Source organism: Bison bison, unplaced genomic scaffold, assembly GCF_000754665.1.
Source record: "Bison bison bison isolate TAMUID 2011002044 unplaced genomic scaffold, Bison_UMD1.0 scf7180017864487, whole genome shotgun sequence".
In the NCBI taxonomy this organism is placed as follows: Eukaryota; Metazoa; Chordata; class Mammalia; order Artiodactyla; family Bovidae; genus Bison; species Bison bison.
In genome coordinates, this window is record NW_011495047.1 from 3,669,113 (window position 1) to 3,680,809 (window position 11,697).

An 11,697-nucleotide genomic window follows, 5' to 3' on the forward strand; every position below is an offset into this window, starting at 1 on the left:
AAATATCTGTCTTTAATTACTTTTGATTTTCTATCTTAAATATGTCTATGCTGTCTTCATCTTTCCATCTCCAAAGCTTCCACTATTCTGGTCCAAATTCATATCATCTCCTGCTAGCCTGCTAACCATTCTCTCCTCTCTCACTTATGCTTTCTCCACAATCCATTCATTCTCCTAGAAAGTATAGGGATCACTATAGTGCCATGATTTTTCACATATCAAGACTTTTAGACATGGCCTGTCATCTGTTAGCCCTCAATGCTTTCCTTACAAGCAATTTGCTCAGACATTTCCAGTTTATCTTCAGATACAAATTAAATCATTTTTCTTCAGGGAAGTCTATTCCAACTCCTCAGATTAGATAAACTCCCTGATCCATTACCTTGGCATTATTTTTTTCAATCACAGTGCTTATTATACTCCTCATTTATATATTTGTGAGATTATTTGCTTCATACCTTTTTTCCTATGCACTTTCCATGCTACTAATCCATGAGGGCAGAGACCATATGTGCTTTGGTAACCTCATTCCTGGTAGTTGGTTAAAATGAATTAGGCTAAAAAATTGCAAATGACTCAAAAAAAGTGGCAGCCTAGAGAGAAATCAAATATTTTGTACTTCACAACATGAAGACATAATTCTACTAGTAGTCATTTAATTTTCCTGAGTTGTGATGCAGGTAAAGGCTAAAGGTCGCAGAGTCGGACATGACTAAACAATTGAACAACAAAAGGCAACAGTAGTTGGGGAAAATATTAATGTAAACTCAAGGGGAAGGAATTAAAAGGAAGGGAATGTAAGCAAGATTGTTTTGAACATTCTTCAGAATTTCATCAGTTTCCCAACAACTTGAAGTGATTGTTTTTTTTTAGTATAAATTTATTTATTTTAATTGGAGGCTAATTACTTTACAATATTGTATTGGTTTTGCCATACATCAACATGAATCTGACACGAGTGTACACCTGTTCCCCATCCTGAACTCCCCCTCCCACCTCCCTCCCCGTACCATCCCTCTGGGTCATCCCAGTGCACCAGCCCCAAGCATCCTGTATCATGCATTGAACCTGGACTGGCAATTCATTTCATATATGATATTATACATATTTCAATGCCATTCTCCCAAATCATCCCACCCTTTCCCTCTCCCACAGAGTCCAAAAGACTGTTTTATACATCTGTGTCTCTTTTGCTGTCTCACATACAGAGTTATCGTTACCATCTTTCTAAATTCCATATATATGCGTTAGTATACTGTATTGGTGTTTTTCTTTCTGGCTTACTTCACTCTGTATAATAGGCTCCAGTTTCATCCACCTCATTAGAACTGATTCAAATGTATTCTTTTTAATGGCTGAGTAATACTCCATTGTGTATATGTACCACAGCTTTCTTATCCATTCATCTGCTGATGGACATCTAGGTTGCTTCCATGTCCTGGCTATTATAAACAGTGCTGCGATGAACATTGGGGTACACGTGTCTCTTTCCCTTCTGGTTTCCTCAGTGTGTATGCCCAGCAGTGGGATTGCTGGGTCATAAAGCAGTTCTATTTCCAGTTTTTTAAGGAATCTCCACACTGTTCTCCATAGTGGCTGTACTAGTTTGCATTCCCACCAACAGTGTAAGAGGGTTCCCTTTTCTCCACACCCTCTCCAGCATTTATTGCTTGTAGACTTTTGGATAGCAGCCATTCTGACTGGTGTGAAATGATAGCTCATTGTGGTTTTAATTTGTATTTCTCTGATAATGAGTGACATTGAGCATCTTTTCATGTGTTTGTTAGCTATCTGTATGTCTTCTTTGGAGAAATGTCTGTTTAGTTCTTTGGCCCATTTTTTGATTGGGTCTTTTATTTTTCTGGAGTTGAGCTGTAGGAGTTGCTTATATATTTTTGAGATTAGTTCTTTGTCAGTTGCTTCATTTGCTATTATTTTCTCCCATTCTGAAGGCTGTCTTTTCACCTGCTTAGAGTTTCCTTTGTTGTGCAGAAGCTTTTAATTTTAATTCGGTCCCATTTGTTTATTTTTGCTTTTATTTCCAATATTCTGGGAGGGGGGTCATAGAGGATCCGGCTATGACTTATGTCGGAGAGTGTTTTGCCTATGTTCTCCTCTAGGAGTTTTATACGTTTAGATCTTTAATCCATTTTGAGTTTATTTTTGTGTATGGTGTTAGAAAGTGTTCTAGTTTCATTCTTTTACAAGTGGTTGACCAGTTTTCCCAGCACCACTTGTTAAAGAGATTGGCTTTTCTTCATTGTATAGTCTTGCCTCCTTTGTCAAAGATAAGGTGTCCATAGGTGTGTGGGTTTATCTCTGGGCTTTCTATTTTTTTCCGTTGATCTACATTTCTGTCTTTGTGCCAGTACCATACTGTCTTGATGACTGTGGCTTTGTAGTAGAGCCTGAAGTAAGGCAGGTTGATTCCTCCAGTTCCATTCTTCTTTCTCAAGATTGCTTTGGCTATTCAAGTTTTTTTGTATTTCCATACAAATTGTGAAATTATTTGTTCTAGCTCTGTGAAAAATACCATTGGTAGCTTGATAGCAATTGCATTGAATCTATAGATTGCTTTGGGTAGTATACTCATTTTCACTATATTGATTCTTCCAATCCATGAACATAGTATATTTCTCCATCTATTAGTGTCCTCTTTGATTTCTTTCACCAGTGTTTTATAGTTTTCTAGAACTCCAGGAGTTGGTGATGGACAGGGAGGCCTGGCATGCTGCGATTCATGGGGTCGCAAAGAGTCAAACACGACTGAGCGACTGATCTGATCTGATATATAGGTCTTTAGTTTCTTTAGGTAGATACATTCCTATGTATTTTATTCTTTTTGATGAAATGGTGAATGGAATTGTTTCCTAATTTCTCTTTCTATTTTCTCATTATTAGTGTATAGGAATGCAAGGGATTTCTGGGTGTTGATTTTATATCCTACAACTTTACTATATTCATTGATTAGCTCTAGTAATTTTCTGGTGGAGTCTTTAGGGTTTTCTATATAGAGGATCATGTCATCTGCAGTGAGAGTTTTACTTCTTCTTTTCCAACCTGGATTCCTTTTATTTCTTTTTCTGCTCTGATTGCTGTGGCCAAAACTTCCAAAACTATGTTGAATAGTAGCGATGAATGTGGGCACCCTTGCCTTGTTCCTGACTTTAGGGGAAATGCTTTCAATTTTTCACCATTGAGGATAATGTTTACTGTGGGTTTGTCATATATAGCTTTTATTATGTTGAGGTATGTTCCTTCTATTCCTGCTTTCTGGAGAGTTTTTATCATAAATGGATGTTTAATTTTGTCAAAGGCTTTCTCTGCATCTATTGAGATGATCATATGACTTTTATTTTTCAATTTGTTAATATGGTGTGTTACATTGATTGACTTGTGGATATTGAAGAATCCTTGCATCCTTGGGATAAAGCCCACTTGGTCATGGTGTATGATCTTTTTAATGTGTTGTTGGATTCTGATTGCTAGAATTTTGTTAAGGATTTTTGCATCTATGTTCATCAGTGATATTGGCTTGTAGTTACAGGCGAAAAACTATTAAAAATTCCAACATATGGAGGCTGAAAAACACGCTGCTGAATAACCAACAAATCACAGAAGAAATAAAAAAATAAATCAAAATATGCATATAAATGAATGAAAATGAAAACACAACAACCCCAAACCTGTGGAACACTGTAAAAGCAATGCTAAGGGAAAGGTTCATAGCAATACAGGCATACCTCAAGAAACAAGAAAAAAGTCAAATAAATAACCTAACTACACCTAAAGCAACTAGAAAGGGAAGAAATGAAGAACCCTAGGGTTAGTAGAAGGAAAGAAATCTTTAAAATTAGGGCAGAAATAAATGCAAAAGAAACAAAAGAGACCATAGCAAAAATCAACAAAGCCAAAAGCTGGTTCTTTGAAAGGATAAATAAAATTGACAAACCATTAGCCAGACTCATCAAGAAACAAAGGGAGAAAAATCAAATCAATACAATTAGAAATGAAAATGGAGAGATCACAACAGACAACACAGAAATACAAAGGATCATAAGAGTCTACTATCAGCAATTATATGCCAATAAAATGGACAACTTGGGAGAAATGAACAAATTCTTAGAAAAGTACAACTTTCCAAAACTGAACCAGGAAGAAATAGAAAATCTTAACAGACCCATCACAAGCACAGAAATTGAAACTGTAATCAGAAATATTCCAGGAAACAAAAGCCCAGGTCAAGATGGCTTCACAGCTGAATTCTATCAAAAATTTAGAGAAGAGCTAACACCTATTCTATTCAAACTCTTCCAGAAAATTGCAGAGGAAGGTAAATTTCCAAACTCATTCTATGAGGCCACCATCACCCTAATACCAAAACCTGACAAAGATGCCACAAAAAAAAGAAAACTGATTGTTATTGTTGCTAAATCATGTGTCTTTGCCACCCCATGGACTGCAGCATGAGACTTCCCAGTCCTTCACCATCTCCTGGAGTTTGTTCAAACTCATGTCCATTGAATCAGTGATGCCGTGTGACCATCTCATCCTCTGTTACCCCCTCTCCTCCTGACCTCAATCTTTTCCAGCATCAGAGTTTTTCCAATGAGTCAGCTCTTCATATCAGTTGGCTAAAGTGTTGGAGCTTCAGCTTCAGCATCAGTCCTTCCAATATTAATGACTGATTTCCTTTAGGATTGACTGGTTTAATCTACTTGCCTTCCAAGGGACTCTCAAGAGTCTTCTCTAGCACCACAGTTTGACAGCATCAATTCTTTGGTGCTCAGCCTTCTTTATGGTCCAACACTCACATCTGTACATGACTACTGGGTGAACCACAACTTTGACTTTATGGACCTTTGTCAGCAAAATGATGTCTCTGCTTTTTAACACACTGTCTAAGTTTGTCATAGCTTTTCTTCCAAGGAGCAAGCGTTTTTAATTTCTAGATTCAATTTTGAAAATTGAGTATTATTAACTACATAGTTCATCCTGAATTTAAGGGCAATTTTGTTACTTTGAATTGGACATCCTGAATATCCACCTATGTAGAGATATATACATACACATAAAAATTTCTGCTTTCATTACTCTGTTTGATCATCTTTAATTCAGGAAAGACATTTGTTTTCTCTTCTTCATTCTTTCATTCATTCATTTCCTTTCTCTTTCTTCATTTAAAATTTACTACCATGCACATAATGTAATTTTGTTATTTTGTAATGTAATTTTGTAATTTTCCTTTCATTTAGAACTTCATTGCAACAAACACAAGTATAGCATTAATTCACATTGTGACTCATTGCCACTTTAAGACCTGATCTAACCCTTAATGTTTTCAGTGAATTTTAAGTAGCATTTTTATTATTTTTGCTATTTTTTTAAAGAGTATAAATAAGATAACTGAATTTGACACCAGAAATACAGGCAACAAAAGCAATGGCACCCCACTCCAGTACTCTTGCCTGGAAAATCCCATGGATGGGGGAGCCTGGTGGGCTGCAGTCCATGGGGTCGCTGAGAGTCAGACACGACTGGGCGACTTCACTTTTACTTTTCACTTTCATGCATTGGAGAAGGCAATGGCAACCCACTCCGGGGTTTTGCCTGGAGAATCCCAGGGGCGGGGGAGCCTGCTGGGCTGCCATCTATGGAGTTGCACAGAGTCGGACACGACTGAAGCGACTTAGCAGCAGTAGCAAGTATATTTATATATACCATATATATAAGGTATATATTTGACAAGAAGTTAATATCCAGAATATATAAAGAACTCCTAAAACTCAATGACAACAACAACAAAAAGAAAGTTATCCAATTAAAAAATGAACAAAGGAGCTGAAAAATAAATTATCCAAAGAAGTTATGCAAATGACCAACAAGCATGAAAAAATGCTCAACATCACTAATTGTAAAAAAAAAATGCCAATCGAAGCCACAATGAGCTATCACTTCACACTTATTAGGATGTTCACCATCAAAAACTAGAAAATAGCAAGTGTTGGCCATGATGTGGAAAAATCAAATCCCTTGTGCACCGCTGGAGGGAATGGGAGATGATGTAGCTACAGTGGAAAACAGAATGCAGGTTTCTCAAAAACCTTTAAGATATAATTGTCATATGATCCAGCAATCCCACTAATTTATATATATTCAAAAGAATTGAAAACAGAATTATAAAGGGATTTTTGCACACCCATGTTCATAGTTGGACTATTTAAAATAGCCAAGAGGTAGAAGCAACTTAAATGTTCAAAAGTGTCAAGTGAAATACGTCAGGCACAAAAAGATTACTACTCCATGACTCTACTTATATGAGGCATCTGAAATAATCATCCCTTAGAAACACAAAGTAGAATATTGGTTGCCGGGTGCTGGGGGAGGGTGGAAAAGACACTTTCTTGTTCCATAGATACAATTTTGCAAGAGGAAAAGTTAACAGAGATCTGGTAAACATAAAATGCTTATAGCTACTACTGTGCTGTACACTGTGTGAGGAGTTCAGTTCGGTGCTCTGTGATGGCATAGGCAGATGAGAGGGAGATTTAAGAGGGAGAGGATATATGTATACAGATAGCTGATTCACTACATTGTACAGCAGAAACTAACACATTACAAAACAACTGGATTCCAATCCAAATGGCTATAACAGTAAATTTTTTGTTATATATTTTAACTCAGGTTAAAAAAATAAGCAAAATCAAAAGCATGGGAGCACAATGACATATGTACTATTTACTTATTTAGAAGTGAGTTTATATGATTCAGCTTAAAATTTGCATGTGAACAGAACTGGCTTCCTCCAAAGGAGTCAGCAAAACAAGAATAGTGGTTGTTTTGAATAGGCATCAGAGATTCATCTCATTCTTTATCAATGAATGCAATCATAAAAAATAAAAAAACCAAGCCTCAAGCTTAGGGCTTTTTAGTTCAAGGTGTTGGAGAAGACTCTTGAGAGTCCCTTGGACTATAAGGAGATTCAACCAGTCCATCCTAAAGGAGATCAGTCCTGGGTGTTCATTGGAGGGACTGATGTTCAAGCTGAAACTCCAATACTTTGGCCACCTGATGCAGAGAGCTGACTCATTTGAAAAGACCCAGAGGCTGGGAAAGATTGAGAGCAGGAGGAGAAGGGGACGGCAGAGGATGAGATGGTTGGATGGCATCACTGACACAATGGACATGGGTTTGGGTAGACTCCAGGAGTTGGTGATGGACAGGGAGGCCTGGTGTAGTGCGGTTCATGGGTCGCAAAGAGTTGGACACGACTGAGCGACTGAACTGAACTGAAATGAACTGTCCAATAAAAATATACCCTAGCAACTTGTAGACATGTAAAGCTAGAATTTAGGTCAGGGTTAGAGATCACCCATATATAGAGTGGGAAGAAAGCTATAAGAGTGAAAACATAAATAGAGAAGGTCTGAGGTCTAAGGAATCAGACGGGAGACACTCAAAATTTGTGGCTCTAATAAAACAAAAGGTAGAGCAAGAGAAGGAAAGTTTAAAAGTTCGTAGAGGATACTCAATCGGTTAGCATTAGCTAAATGATCTTGAGTATATCCAAATAGCTCCAAAGAAGAAATATTTTTTCCACTAAAAGAGTGGTTTTGGTCTCTTGACACTATCTTTTTAAAATCTAAAATAGTAGTCAATTCTCTTAGGACACATTTCTTCTGTATTTTATACAGCATCATTGATGTTCCACAAACACCTTAGGAAAAAAAACCTAAATCCAATTCCAAAGCACAGCTTGATGCAAGTGTGGGAGAAAGAAAAAAAAAGCAATTAGAAAAAAAATGATTACAAAAATCTCACAAGATCTGAGACACAGAAAAAGGGGGAATGTATTTGGAAAGTTGAAGAGACATTCACGCTTTTGAAAAATTGAATAAAAGAGATGATTTCCATCTAATTGCTGTATAGTCAGTTTGCCAATGATGACAATTTGCATGTTTAACTGAAAAGAAAATAGTAAGCAACATCTGAATGCAAATGAACTTTTTTGATTTTTTCTTTTAATGGGCAGGTAAAACAGTTACAGAAAACCAAACATTAAACACAGAGAGACAAGAACAGCATTTAACTTAATGTTTAGCCAGTAATTTTGATAGTTGCTACAAGTATGTATATACATACAAATACTTTGTAAAAAAATAATAAAAAATGTCACATGTGTGGAAGAGAATGAAAACATGTAGTTTTCACTGTAGTTACAAACTATCTGACCATTTTGATTCAAGTGTAAATTTTAGCCAAAAAATGTCTTAATCTCAACTGTTTCAGTTCAGTTAAGTTCAGTCACTCAGTCGCGTCCGACTCTTTGCGACCCCATGAACTGCAGCACTCCAGGCCTCCCTGTCCATCACCAACTCCCAGAGTTCACTCAAACTCACGTCCATCGAGTCGGTGATGCCATCCAGCCATCTCATCCTCTGTCATCCCCTTCTCCTCCTGCCCACAATCCCTCCCAGTATCAGAGTCTTTTCCAATGAGTCAACTCTTCTCATGAGGTGGCCAAAGTACTGGAGTTTCAGCTTTAGCATCATTCCTTCCAAAGAACACCCAGGACTGATCTCCTTTAGAATGGACTGGTGGATCTCCTTGCAGTCCAAGGGACTCTCAAGAGTCTTCTCCAATACTACAGTTCAAAAGCATCAATTCTTCAGTGCTCAGTCTTCTTCACAGTCCAACTCTCACATCCATACATGACCACTGGAAAAACCATAGCCTTGACTAGACGAACCTTTGTTGGCAAAGTAATGTCTCTGCTTTTGCATATGCTATCTAGGTTGGTCATAACTTTCATTCCAAGGAGTGAGTGTCTTTTAATTTCATGGCTGCAGTCACCATCTGCAGTGATTTTGGAGCCCCCCAAAATAAAGTCTGCCACTGTTTCCACTGTTTCCCCATCTATTTCCCATGAAGTGGTGGGACCGGATGCCATGATCTTCGTTTTCTGAAGCTTTAAGCCAACTTTTTCACTCTCCTCTTTCACTTTCATCAAGAGGCTTTTTAGATCCTCTTCACTTTCTGCAATAAGGGTGGTGTCATCTGCATATCTGAGGTTATTGATATTTCTCCCGGCAATCTTGATTCCAACTTGTATTCTTCCAGCCCAGGGTTTCTCATGATGTATTCTGCATATTAAGTTAAATTAGCAGGGTGAAATGAAGATAATAACCAATATGATAAGCCCATTGTTAAAGCAGTAGTGTTGTTATAATGCCAAGAAGCCAAAACAAAATGGAACCAAAGTAAGGATAAGAAACATAACGCAAAAAATTTGAGACTGGCTTTGGAGTGAATAATCACTAAAAAATAATCTAGTTTAGAGCCCTTTCCAGAGAGAACACTAGAAAATGACACTGACTCCCAGGCTGCTACCCATCTCTCCCTGACAATAGTAAACGCAGAAGCCTTTAAAGATCTGGTTTGAACCACTTTCTCTACATCACTTCAGCTGCTTGACTTTGGACAAGTTGTTTAAAGTCCCTGTGCCTCAGTTTCTTCATTTATAATATGGTAGTGGTAGCAATGTATATATACAGTAAAGAATTGGTGCCATAATTAGAAATACTGTCAGTAAAGTGGAACAATATATAAGGATTCTAATAAATAGTTGTTATTGTTATACTGAAAGAGAAGCTGAGGTTTAGTTCTGGTTCTGTTATGAAATAGGTACATGATCTGGGGAGAGGCACATCACCTCTCTAGGAATCAGTTTATTTATACAACAGATGACGACTATGATCCGCCACACAGTCTTCCTACTTATAAAGACTCAAGGAATGAAGGAACAACTGTGGTGAGACAGCCTCTATGTCACTCAAAATTTAAGAGGCACTTCTATATTCTTCAAGAACTCAGAGATATACATCCTAGTCCCGAAATATCTGTTCCCAATTTTATCCCATAATATGATAATATGTGTCCATTAATATATTATTCTCACAAGCTAGTGTACACTTGTCAATATATTGTAATTATTGGATAGATCAATAAGAAAGAATAACTGGGACATTGAATACTTGAGAGTTTCAAGAAAATTTTACTCTGAATGACAGTAACTTGTTGTTCCTGTTCAGTCACTAAGTCATGTCTGACTCTTGGTGACCCCATGAACTGCAGCACACCAGGCTCCTCTGTCCTCCACTATCTCCCAGAGTTTGCACAAATTCATGTCCACTGAGTTGGTGATGCTATCAAACCATCTCTTCCTCTGCCACCTCCTTCTCCTTTTGCCTTCAATCTCATGTCATTTTTGATTGTTGATATATGAAACTTTGAGTAAATCTCAGTCTGTACTCAGGAAAGGAAGACATGAAATTGATGCACACATATGAAGGTCAAATGTGTTAGTGGATCTTCTATTTGCAATTTAATAAGAGGAGATAAATAAAAGAATAATTAGATTTGTGAATGACAAACAGGACCCAAATTTAGTTCACTTTTTTGCTTCAAACACCAGCTCAAGTTTGCTGTTTAGTATTTCTTTGCACATGGGTGAAAGTTTAGACAATGTGTGGTGTTCTAACATACTTCTGTGAAAACCAGTCTCTTCTTTGGGAAATTTTATATTCAATAGTTGACAGAAAGTTTAATAATGAAGTTTGCCTTTTAATGGTTAATTCAGAAATCATTTCAAAATTGGGCTGTTGATAATTAACCAACCCAAATAAGTCCATGATTCAGTCAGCAATAATGTCAAAAACAACTACATTTTGAAATGCTGGTTTCTAGTTAGTACATAGATTTGTCATTATATGCAATTGAACATTTAGTTTGTATTCATTTTATAGTCCTGTTATTTACATAACTCTGTCTAGTATCACAAAGTGACTATGCATCTCCTCCAACTGAGGATGAGTTCTTGTTTTATTATTTTTTGTCATTCCCACAGAGTCCATTGCTCACTTAAGTAATTAGCCTATCACTACATTTGAAGTAGCTTACACAGTTCCTAGCAACAGTGTTAAGTGTTTTGGGGGAAAGTACCCAAATTTACCAGACAAATCCAATACAATGGTATGGATTTGTCTTCTAAATCATAAATTCTTGAAAGAATCGTTAAGCTATTCCATCTGTCAGTGAGAAACACAGCAAAACCATCTCCCAAAGATTGCCGGGAGAATTATCAATAATCAGATACGCAGATGACACCACCCTTATGGCAGAAAGGGAAGAGGAACTAAAAAGCCTCTTGATGAAAGTGAAAGTGAAGAGTGAAAGAGTTGGCTTCAAGCTCCACATTCAGAAATGAAGATCACGGCATCTAGTCCCATCACTTCATGGGAAAAAGATGAGGAAACAGTGGAAACAGTGTCAGACTTTATTTTTTCGGGCTCCAAAATCACTGCAGATGGTGACTGCAGCCATGAAATTAAAAGACGCTTACTCCTTGGAAGGAAAGTTATGACCAACCTAGATAGCATATTCAAAAGCAGAGACATTACTTTGCCAAAAAAGGTCCGTCTAGTTAAGGCTATGGTTTTTCCTGTGGTCACGTATGGATGTGAGAGTTGGACTGTGAAGAAAGCTGAGTGCTGAAGAATTGATGCTTTTGAAGTGTGGTGTTGGAGAAGACTCTTGAGAGTCCCTTGGACTGCAAGGAGATCCCACCAGTCCATTCTGAAGGAGATCAGCCCTGGGATTTCTTTGGAAGGAATGATGCTAAAGCTGAAACTCCAGTAC